At 45.1% G+C, this 9,628-nt stretch overlaps 1 protein-coding gene across 3 annotated transcripts in view; it reads right to left on the minus strand.

Moving 5' to 3' along the window:
* The window catches only part of CDPF1 (cysteine rich DPF motif domain containing 1), a 37,139-nt gene that overhangs the window by 19,476 nt on the left and 8,035 nt on the right, over positions 1-9,628 (minus strand). For 2 of the 3 annotated variants that reach the window (XM_006032388.3, XM_006032389.3), the window contains one exon: positions 2,508-2,608. The gene's annotated coding sequence lies outside the window, so the exon portion shown is untranslated. Of the gene's footprint in view, positions 1-2,507; positions 2,609-5,817; positions 5,966-9,628 lie in introns of those variants that run through there. The other variant, XM_006032390.3, reaches the window with a different exon arrangement.

Below are 9,628 nucleotides of genomic sequence, written 5' to 3' on the forward strand. Positions count from 1 at the left end.
GTCAGTAGGGCTAACCGTACCTTGTCCTGCATCCACAGATGCATCACAAGCAGGGTCAAGGAGGTGATCCTCCCCCTTTATGCGACACTGGTCAGGCCGCAGCTGGAGTACTGCATCCGTTTCTGGGCACCGCACTTCAGGAAGGATGTGGACAGCATTGCGAGGGTCCAAAGAAGGGCCACTCGCATGATCCAGGGACAGCAGGGTAGACCCTATGAGGAGAGGCTACGGGACCTTAACCTGTTCAGCCTTCACAAGAGAAGGCTGAGGGGGGACCTGGTGGCCGTCTATAAACTTACTAGTGGGGACTAGCAGGGTTTGGCAGAGACCTTGTTCTCCCGAGCGCCTCCCGGAGTAACAAGGAATAACGGCCATAAGTTGCTAGAGAGTAGGTTTAGACTAGACATTAGAAGGCACTACTTCACAGTCAGAGTGGCTAAGATCTGGAACCAACTTCCAAGGGAAGTGGTGATGGCTCCTACCTTGGAGGTCTTTAAGAGGAGGCTCACCGTTTACCTGACTGGAGTCATTTGAGCCCAATCGTCTCTCCTGCCCAGAGCAGGGGGTCAGACTAGAAGATCTACAAGGTCCCTTTCGACCCAACATCTATGAATCAATTCAGGCTCTGGCTTTTTGAATGTCTGTCCCTAGTCCAGATGGATCACTTGTATGATACCTACATGTCTAGGTAACCCAAAACTCCTCCTATGTATAGCTGGTAGCAAAACAGAGAAATCCATATACTAAATGAGGTTTGTCTGGGAAAGGAGTATGAAGTTTGCACTGCCAAATTTACAGAAAGCAAACTGATGATAAAGAGTCCAGAGGCAGAGCCACTGAAGATCATTTCATTTGAGGCAGGGTTTTGGCACAACTGTAGTCCGATTTAAAGACAAGATGACAACATACTGTTCTGAACTGAAGTAGAGAAGGTGCCTACTCACTCACAGCTGCTGTCACATAGAACAGAAGCTGTTCAGTTGGCCTAAATGGGGGTTGCTAAATGGGAAAGAATGATACCTATGTACTGACAAATTTCTGGCCAGGCTGGTCAAAAAGCATGTGATTCTGCCTGCAAGGCAATGACTGGATTAGGTGAACCTGCAATGATTTCCATTTCACTCCAAGTGATGGGCCACTTGTTACAGCTTTGCTTAATTGGAATAGCTTTTGCCCTAGGATCTTGTCTATGCAGGGACACTTTGGAACATTGAGCTTTTTTCCATGTGCAAGTGCTACAGCACCAGGCACTTTGAAAAGTGCCCAGTGCTGTGATGCTTGTAGTTGTATAAGTGCTAAAATGCACATCATCATGAAGAAAATGGCAGTGGTGCACTTTTAAACTAAAACACCTTGGAGGTGCTTTAGTTCAAAAGCACATCGCTGCCATTTTCTGCGCGTTGATGTGCATTTCACCACTTATACAACTGCACGCAGCACAGCTCAGTGCACGTCAGCTTGCATACAGCACAGACTTCATTAATTGAGTCTACTCCACAGTGGCAGATCTCCGGCATGTTGCGGGACAAAAAGGTATGTGTATGAATGCCCATTAAGACCAATTACCTAACTGCAGAAAGTGAATACGCACAAGTCAAAAGTGCATTAAACTTACGGCTGGATGCTTTCATTCAGAAGCCGAGAGGCTTTATTTTATATAGTTACAAAATAGGCCACTCCTTCTGAATGAGCATGCCCATAGGGACTTATTAAGCTTTTTATTTATGCACATTAACTTCACACTTAAGTGAATTTGACTTAACTGCTATACAGAGTAGTCCTAAGGCATATGCCCTGAAAAAGCTTTCAGTACTCTCTCAGGGCTTGTCTTCACTGTGAAAAAGCTGCATGTAACTGAGCAAATATAAGCACACCTGAGGCAAAAATATAATTAAGGCACTTCAATTTTACAGTCAAGTAAACTTGTCAAATGGAAACTTATCTTCACAACTTTAGTTGACAGTGACAACAAATTCACTACTTGGAAGAAAAGATGTCTTCTCCTTTTAATCCAACATACAAGTAAATCAGGAATAGCTTATTTGGCACTCAGGGTATGGTCTCTCAAAGTGCTAGAAAACTCCCGAGGAGGAATAACACTTATAAGTCTAATCCTTTTATAATAATCATAGGTGGAGCAACAGCTTCATTAGTGCAGGTGTTTACAAGGGTTACTGTGGCGGGAGGTCTGTTTTTTTTTTTCAATAGATTTTTTTAAGAAACAGAGAGAGAGAAAATATATACAAGGCTAGTGGTTACTGGAGGAATTGTTATTACTGCTTGATTCTGAGAACATGCGGTAGCAGCAGAGCATGTAAGCATCTACTGTACTTCATATCCTTTGAAACGAATGCAGTTTTTCACATGGTTAATATTAAGCACATTAAAATGCTACTGGATAAGGACCAGTCATGCTGATGATGACACAATGCAAATATTTTAATGCAATACCAAGAAAACATTTACAATCAAAGAAAATAATAATATAAGGGGGTGTTTCCCAGTACCTTGGTCTGATGAACTGTGTGGATGTGACATAGGAGAATGGTTCTCTTGGGGCTCCTAAAAACTTCAGTGCAGTTCTGCTCAGAGTATTCAGCTAAAAGGACTGGAAAAAAATGCCAGAAATCATCAATCACCATAAAATTGTCAGTCAGTGGCAGAGTAAAGAGCACAGATAAGTATCAGATTTTATTTGCTTCAAACCTCATTAGTGCAGCATATTCTAAGCTACTCTTGTTTCTCCATGGGAGCCTTGTAATCATTACAGACTTAGAGGAACCTTATAATAATTGTATTGCTATAAACAGCTATAAATTATAATTGGAGAAGAGTGTCAGAAAATCCTTGCACTGACACACCTTTAATCCTCTTAAAATAAGTCTGTTCTGAGACTTGTTTTTTCCCTGCAGCAAGTTCCCAGAGTATTTATGAGCAAGGATCTACTTAAATATTCAGGCCTTTACCCTGCAATATGTTGAGTGCCCTCTATTTGGAGTATGTGAACTGTTCAGTGCCTTGCAGGACCTGACTCCTTGTCCCTTGTCTAGCTGATATATTATTTTGGAGTGCTTTGTCTAATCTCAGTATGAACAAATTTCAGTATTGAAGATGCAATCATTTCCCTCAGAAAATGAATCTGTGGCCACATAGATCTGAGTAAGGTTTTTCTCCTTCATCCATTACTTTTTAATTAACCTCTGTCTGAAAAAAACCAGTACCTTTTCAGTACCTCTGTGTTAATGCCATCCGGGTACCTGTAGGTGACCTCTTCATTGTCTCCCTACTTTTCCCTATCAATAGGGCCCTTCCTTTCACCTGCCTTACTTTGGCGTTGAGCAACAAGCTAGCCAAGGAACTAGGAATCAGGGGCTTTCCCCCACCCTTTCATTCCAGGAAGTCATTTTCATGAGTCTAATCCTCCCCTCTCTGCAACAACCTACTCCCTGAGGACAGGAGGGTGTTGCAATATTGCTTTACCTTATTTACCATGAAGTAATTGTAATCAGGACAAGGTTCAGCCTCCCTCCAGATATGTATTGCCAGAGCCAGACTCATTGTTTGAGCTGAGTTTGTGGCTAGCCCTAACTCTCCATATCCCATAGGGCAGTGCTTCTCAAAGTGGTGGTCCGTGGACCGCTGCCGGTCCGCGAGCCACCGGTCACCGGTCCGCAGCAAGTTGCCAGGAAAGAAATATATTCGCTGGTCTGCAGCGAGTTGCCAGGAAAGAAAGAAATATATTTTCAGAAGCATAACATTGATATGTCATAGCACCACAGTTCATACGTTCCAACACTCCAGGTGATGTCATGTCGTGCGAGGTGAGGAAATGATGCCAGTCGCGCATTTGTGTAGCGCTGTTACACGCAGTTGCTGCCACCGACTAAACTGGGCACTGGTCCCTGGCCCACTGAAAAAAAAATTGCCAGTCTGCCACATCAGATAGTTTGAGAGGCACTGCCATAGGGCAATATGACCTGCAATCCAGAGAGTCCTAATGATGCTTTACGCATCAAAGTGAGCACATTTATTGAAGAATTCAAAGAATCTTTGAATATGAATAATAAGGTTTAAGGATGGAGAGCTGTAGAACAGGACATTGTATCAGATCCCTTCCTTGAAGACTTTTTATCTCTAGCTGCAGTTACTTGTCTTGGTCTTGGCTTATAGGCCATGAGCCTGGGGACAGGACAAAAAGTAAAGGCTTTAAATTGCAACACGATCTATTTAGGTTAGATGTTGGGAGGAACTTCCTAATTATTTGGGCAGTTAAGCCCTGGAAGTGATTACTTTGGGAAGTGCTAAAATCTGTCTCAGTGGAAGTGTTTGAGATGAACATCTGATGCAAAGGTTTAGACAGGGACGATCCTGTCTTGAGCAGGGCAGTGGACTTGATGACTTCCTGAGGTGTTTTCCTGTCCTATTTTTCTATGATTCTTATCAGGGTTTGGACAGCCATAATACATGTGAAGGGGCAAGCAGAAAGACCTATGTGCCCTCTAATGCATCCTGAAAATGGCAAAAATGCTCCAAAAATAACCCACCAGAAAACAGGAACTGCTTGGAAGTGTTTTATGTTCAAGTGCTTCCTGTTACATCTGTATGCTGTATGGATCCACCAGCATGCCAACAGTGCTTTGCTCTCCCCATGAGAAAGAGAAAAAGCAAGGCAGACTGTCAATAAATGCTCTCCTGTGTGCACTGGGTCTGCTCTCCTGGAGCGCCTCCTTCACCCTGAACCAGGAGACCCCCTTGGTGGAGAGCACACCACAGCATGCAAGCATGGCAATTTTGAAGTCCAGGCAAGGGGCATGGCAGGGGGCTGTACATCTGTTTACAGCAAAAGTGGTCCATTTCTGAAGCACTTCATTTTAAGTGCTTCAAATGTTACACCTGTCCCCACCCTTTTAGAATCTCTCATGTATTTCTAACAATTTAACAAGGCAGAGAACGTCAACATTTAATCAAAAATCTAAACAAAATACTCCATAATTGGATAAGGTCGGCTGCCAACTCCAACTAAGAGTAGATACACGGAGAATAATTTCAGTACAGAGGAGCACAAATGGTGTCGTTATCAGGGCTCACTACCCTCTGGTGGATACAATTTGAACTACAAAACTGTGATAAATGGCATTTTACTGTTAATACCTAATGGGTAGGGCTATCCAAAGCTTTGGATCACGATTTGGAAGCTGAATCTATTAATCTGAATCGAATCACTAGAAGCTTTAGGCTTTCCAAATCAATTTGGAGCTTCCGGATCGATTTGGAAAAGATTCGGAGATTCAGTCATAGGGCATAATGAATTCAACCAGAAATGCCTGCACCTATCTCCTTGAAACTTGGCATGCTTTGTGGCCTTGGCAAGACCTACCACCCCTGAAGTTTTCACCCCACTGTGGCTTAACACACACACATGACATGAGTTTTGCTTTCAGGACTTTGAGGTGCTGTTTCCCAGAAACCCCTGCACTTATCACCTTGAAACTTGGCAGGCTTCATGCTCTCAGGAGAGGCTAACATTTCTGCAAGTTTCATCCGACTCAGTCAAAAAACAACAAAGTTATAGATATTTCATTGATTCCCCATTATACTCTATGGCTGAATCTCTGAATCGGCTCCGAATCTTCCGAAGCGATTTGGCCGAATTGAAGCTCTGGCATCCGAATTGGCGGAATCTGAATCAGATAGTTCCCTATTCGCACAGGCCTACTAATGGGGATTCTCCTTTAGCTCAAGTGGGTTTTTTTCATCCCCCAAGTGTGACTTGATTTTAGAACTCCAGGCATGTGATCAGAATAAGGGATAACAAACCTCAAGAAAAGTGGCCACAAGTGCACATCAGTTCTGCCATTTAACTTGTCTCTTCTCTTTCCTTCCCCTGTAGGTACCCCTTAAGCCAAACAAAAAACTAAGAGTCAGAATCTAGTTTTTAAGCCCATGATACCTAAATGTGTTTTTGGGTGCTCAGAGTCTTCCCCAATCTATGTACTGTGCAGGTGAACACAGCAAGACACCTGCAGAAGGATTCTGATCCTTCTGTTGGAAACAAAACAACCATGGTTTCTTAAGGCTCAGCTGGACCTAGCCTTCATGAAAACTTGGCAAATCCAGATAACCTGAGATCTGTTCCCACTAAACCTGCTTTCTGTCACATTCAGAGGCCCTTAGAAAGGAATGGCCTCAGGCCAACTCCTGTGCTGACCTGACTTTCTCTCCACTTCAAACATTAATGTACTATTAATAACATTGATTGTTCATATTGTTAGATTAATTTTCCTAGCGGAGAAGGATAAGAGAGCATGCGCTCTACATAAATAAATTAAGAAGCTTTATTTCTCCTTCTAGAGAAGTTATCATGAGCCCCACAAGCGCAAGTGAAACTACTAATGGACAGTTTCAACTTAGTGCATTTAACAAACACTTTCCAAGCTTCTTTAAAAAACTGGAGTATATTGGCAGGTGGGGTTGCATAAATATGCAGCAGGGCCTAACACAATGTGTTGGGAAATAAGATACCAGCTCTGTTAAACTAGTCGTGGAGGGGATAAATATAGCTCCAGGGATTTATTTCTTGGTACTAAGCCATCCTGCTGCTGTATATGCATGTGAATGTTATAAAGTAGGTGCTGTGAAAGCTGATGCCAGGTTTCTTCCTTGACCAGGCAGAAATCCAGTGTTAGCATATAGGAGAAACTGGCTGCTCTTCAGTAAAATCTGAATGAAAAGAGCCTATGGTTTGCTTAGTACTAGCAACTGAATAGCCATGATTGTGTTCACAGTGAAATGCTGCACAATGCTCTAACAAAAATGTAGAAAGAACTCAGGTAAGAACAATCTCAAAACTGCAAAAACCAAAGTCTTATACCTAGGTAGATCACTTTCTTACAAATTAAACCCCCAGACATGCACACTCAGGCCCTTTCCATTCTCTTGGCAAATCAACTAAAGTCTACACCTCTCATGCTAATCAGGTTCTCAAGCCCACCCAGACTAACAAGAGCAGTGAGGATAAGCAAATAGCAGCGCCTGATCCTTTCAGGATAGGGGACAAGTGGGGATGTTTGCTCACCTGCTTCTGGCTTGGCCACTGCCAGTCTATAACTCCCTTCTGACAGCAACTACAGGGAGCCTGGGTGCAATGTTCAACTGCTTGAGCATTTAGTCTTGCAAAACAGGAGTCCCTGATTCATAACCTGTGACCCAGATTCCCAGGCATCTTCCCATCTCCCTGGTTTGACTTCTTGCACAAATACTTCCTTGCTACCCAGTGAAAGTTTCCCTTTCCTGGGGAGAAGTCTAGAGGTCTGGGGTTCTCAAGCAAGTGTCCCAAAGCCTAACAATACATGGCAGAAGTCTGCACACATGCTGCCTCTGGGCCTTTTCTTTTTCTTTCTTTTGTTATGATTTACAACTGAAATAGATGTTTCAATTGTAGAATTGACCCCGTCCCCACCACATTAAATAAGGTCTCCCTACTGGGAATTTGTAGTGCTGTGGGTATGCTTGAATACGCTTAGTTATCTGTTGGTGTGCTGAACCTGTCTACTCCTATGAAGAAGATTCTTCTTCTTAATTTTAATCCACTACACTGGATACATTTCAACTTCCTCTTCATCCCCACAGCTGAGCTGTCCCTTTCTTTTCCTTTTCCAGTGATTCTTGTTTCTTCACTAGCCTTAAACATTTGGCAAACATCACCAAACGGCCCAAAACAGTGGGGTCACCAAGGCTTAAAATGCTGTTGACTCTGCAAGGGCCCAGCCTAATGAGCTATATAGCAAACTAGCAAATTGCCTGTCAAGAATGATGGGGAGGGGGCGAGGGGAGCAGAGGCCTGCATCTGGACCCTTCCCCCCACCTCCTGACTCAGCCCCAGGCCGCAGCTGCTCCTGGCCTCCCCCGTGCCACTTCAGCTCTATCATCTTATGGCCACTGTTCCTGGTTATTCCAGGGGTGCTCTAGTAAACAGTGCATTTCCTATTCCTTGCTGCCCCCCTGGTGAATTTGTATACTGCCACAAGATCTCCACCCAGCCTTCTCTTGAGGAGACTGAAAAGGTCCAGGTCCCTCAGCCTTTCCTCACAGGGCCTTCCCTGCAGGCCTCTAACCATACGAGTGGCCCTCCTCTGAACCCTCTCAAGGTTGTCCACATCCCTCTTGAACTGCAGTGCCCAGAACTGGACGCAGTACTCCAGCTGTGGCCGAACCAGTGCCACACAGAGAGGAAGCATCACTTCCCTGGACCTGTTCATGATGTACCTACCAATGCATGACAAAGTGTGGTTAGCTCTGCTAATAGATACACCCTATATAGAAGAGACAAGACAGAGAGGAAAGGTGGGGGGGTTGTGCTCTATGTCAAAGAGCACCTCACATCATCAAGGATTAGTTTTGGGTTAGAGGAGGGTCAGGCAGAGACACTATGGGTCAAACTACAAGGGGGGCGTGGCGAAAGGGACCTTACAGTGGGTGTCTACTACAGACCACCCAAACAGGGGGAAGAGCTGGACCAGGACTTCTCCAGTCAGCTTAGGGAGGCAGTTAGGTCAAGAGATGTTATTGTCATGGGTGACCTAAACTACCCAGACATTTGCTGGGAGGAGCAGACAGCCAGGTCTGACCGCTTGCGTAGGTTCCTGGCTGTACTACAGGACTTTCACCTTATCCAGGAAGTGCACAGCCCCACTAGGGGTAATGCCTTGCTGGACCTGGTCCTGGCCACGGGGAATGACCTGGTGAAGGGACTGCAGGTCCCTGACCACCTGGGCAATAGCGATCATCACCTCCTGGATTTCATTATCCAACGCAGGGCGTCTAGGGCTCACACCAAGGCTAAAGCCCTTGACTTCAGAAGGGCCAACTTCAATGAGCTTAGGAGACTAGTGGGGGAGGCACTAAGGGCCCAGAAGGTAGAGGAGATGGGAGTCCATGAGGGATGGTCTATTAGGAAGGCCAAGGCAGAGATGGAACTCAGGCTAGTGTCCAGGATTAAGGACAACAAAAAGTCCTTTTTCAAGTACATTGGGAGCAAGAAGAGGGCACCAGGCAATGTAGGGCCCCTGCAAGACACAAACGGTAATCTTGTGGCCACGCCAGACAAGGAAGTGGATATTTTTAACAGTTTTTTTGCCTCTGTTTTCCTGAAAAGGGACCAGGATATCCCACCTGCCCAAGGTAGGGACAATCTTGGGCATAGTTCTATCAAGCCTTCAGTCAGCACAGATGTAGTTAGGGATCTTCTGGAAGGGCTAGACATTTTTAAACCTGCAGGTCCAGATGCCCTCCACCCAAGGGTGTTGAGGGAGCTGGCAGGGGTCATCACGGAGCCCTTGGCCCGGCTGTATGAGCATTCATGGTCATCTGGCCAGGTGCCGGGGGACTGGAAACTGGCTAATGTGGTCCCAATTTTCAAGAAGGGGAGGAAGGAGGACCCAAGTAACTATAGGCCTGTAGGCCACACCTTGGTGCTCGGGAAGATCTTGGAGAGAATCAGCAAGGAGCACATCTGTGGGGGGCCTGCAGGGGAGATCCTGCTCAGGGGCAATCAGCATTAGTTCATCAAAGGCAGGTCCTGCCAGGCCAACCTGATTGCCTTTTATGACCAAGTAACTAAATCCTTGGA

Source organism: Alligator sinensis, unplaced genomic scaffold (genome assembly GCF_000455745.1).
Source record: "Alligator sinensis unplaced genomic scaffold, ASM45574v1 scaffold91_1, whole genome shotgun sequence".
NCBI lineage: Eukaryota > Metazoa > Chordata > Crocodylia > Alligatoridae > Alligator > Alligator sinensis.